Source organism: Cynara cardunculus (assembly GCF_001531365.2).
Source record: "Cynara cardunculus var. scolymus isolate 2C chromosome LG 14, CcrdV1, whole genome shotgun sequence".
Lineage (NCBI taxonomy): Eukaryota > Viridiplantae > Streptophyta > Magnoliopsida > Asterales > Asteraceae > Cynara > Cynara cardunculus.
The window spans coordinates 6943295-6946015 of NC_037541.1; positions in this window are offsets into that span (position 1 = coordinate 6943295).

Here is a 2721-nt window from a genome sequence, read left to right on the forward strand (position 1 = left end):
TATATATATATATATATATAGAGAGAGAGAGAGAGAGAGAGAGAGAGAAAGAGAGAGATGGAGGTTCAGGGGAAAACCGAAAAACACTCCATTAACCGTTAGATTAATTGATTCAATTGATGTGATTAAAGAGGTTGTTACAACTTTATTTTTACATTATAAAATCTTCCACCCCTATGGTAAAAAAAAATACAAAATATGATCAAAGTTCAAACGAAATAAATTACACCAAAAAACAATCAATCATATTTTCTCGTTAATTTGACATCATTATTCATATGGTTTTTCATCCTCTTCTTCGTGGTTTTCCAATTTTTCATTTATTTAGTATTTTCCCCTGAACCTGACCCTATATATAAATGTTTATAAGAAAGGGTTCAAATGAGAAGGCTATAAATACTGAAAAAGTGAGAAGGGATTTCATTCATTAGATGAGATTTTTCAATGATCAAAATCTTCAAATCATATATAACAGTAGAGATAAAATAGTAAATGTTTAAAGAACATAAAAAACTTAAAGCAGCATTTAGAAACTTTTGTTAAACTAAATCACTAATCAATTCTTTTTAAAAAATTTAACCATTCTATTTTTAAATAAAAAAATAGATTACACATTTCTTTTTTAATTAAATTATCTAAAATATAAAGATTTTTTTTTTATTAACCTGGATATCCAACCCGTTATGCGAGCCGGCTAATCCCAGGACGACCATCTGCTTTGCAGATAGTCCGGAGTCACCACATTTGAACATTCGTGGCCACAAGGGGATCTTTATTCCTCATTGGATTTGAACATGAGACCTTCTGGTACTTTTGACATTTGGAGCCAAGCTCAAGCCAATCAGACACCACCCTTTTCATAATAAATAAACTCTCATCATTTTCATAAATATCTCAATTTATTGGGTTGCATTGGTTGTACAAATACGACGGGTTGTATTTGAAACAAACTCTACACACACACACACACACACACACACACACACACATATATATATATATAATAAACCTTATATATCAATCTTTTATTATATCAAACTTTATAATTAGTTCAAAATCATAAAAAAATATGTGAAAATATTAATTGTAATCATGAGGTGTATTATGAGAATTGTTTTGTCATTATAGATATCAATTTGTCTCCTACATATATTCTCATAAAATATATCTATTCATCAAGCAAACATTGTGTTGTTATCTATTTTGATATAATTGTTGAATAATTTTGCAATTTGCTCATATTAGTCATAATATACTCATTTGCATCATTGAACAAAAACCTCCTTTTTGAATTATAAAATCTTCCACCCCTACGGTCAAAAAAATACAAAATATGATCAAAGTTCAAACGAAACAAATCACACCAAAAAACAATCATATTTTCTCGAAAATTTGACATCATTATTCATATGGCTTTTCATCCTCTTCTTCGTGGTTTTTCAATTTTCCATTTATTTAGTGTTTTCCCTTGAACTTGGTCTTATATATAAATGTTTATAAGAAAGGGTTCAAATGAGAAGGCTATAAAATACCGAAAATGTGAGAAGAGATTTCATTCATTAGAGTGAGATTTTTCAATGGTCAAAATCTTCAAGTCATATATAAATGTTTAAAATAAAAAACTTGAGGGGGCATTTTGAAACTTTTGTTAAACTAAATCACTAATCAACTCTTTTTAAAAAAATTAACCATTCAATTTTTGAATAAAAAATAGATTACCCATTTCTTTTTTAATTAAATTACTAAAATATAAAGAATATTTTAATTAACAAATAATAGAAACATGCCGTATTTGAATGTATGTGAGTAATTGAAGCAAACATCCTTTTCATAATCAACTCACGCATGGAAAATTGTTGCAATAACAAAGCATTTATCACCAAACCCCAAGTTATAGTGATATCAAAAGAAGTCCATGAAGTCCTCTAATTCATGAAAGTGGAAAAATGCCATATTTAAATAAATGAATGACTTACAGAAGAACGATATACGGTTACTTGTATAACTATAAAGTGACAAGAAATTTGGTTGTTGATGGTTGTTTAATGTTGATAGAAGCACTAAAAGACCCAAATCAAGGTTGGATGCTTATGGATTTACCAAAATCAAGGTTGGATGCTTATGCTCATCAGAAAGAGTATATAACAACATGTCGTCGCTATAGCTTGTGGCGGAAATGTAACACCACAATCCACATATTGCATATAACACATATATTGATACATAGAATACATGTTTTCCCCACATAGGTCCATGATACAAGAGTTTGGAATATAAAATACACAGCCCAAAAATTCCAAAAGTACATAATCTTGTACCCTATCATCTAAGCTTCCAAAACAGCTAAGCATTTAGGGAAGTAATTCACATAACACGTTTTCCCTTACTATCGTTACATGCACACATAATTTGAAAACACAAAATGAGGGTTAGACATGAATGTCTAGTGAGGTTCCCTTCTATGTAATGCAGGGTGAAGATCACCAAAACGTTTATTTCAAATCATTCAACATATGAAGCAAAACTAAAAACATACTGTTTTGGTCCATCGGACCTCTGGTTCCAAACAACTTCGGTCCATCGGACCTCTGGTTTCAAACAACACTTAGAAAATATTTCGACAACCAGGACCAGAGCCCCTCTGGTCTCTCTTCCAGAGCTTCTGATCTTCACAACCAGAGTCTCTGGTCCTAAACAACACTTAGAATATTTTTCAACACA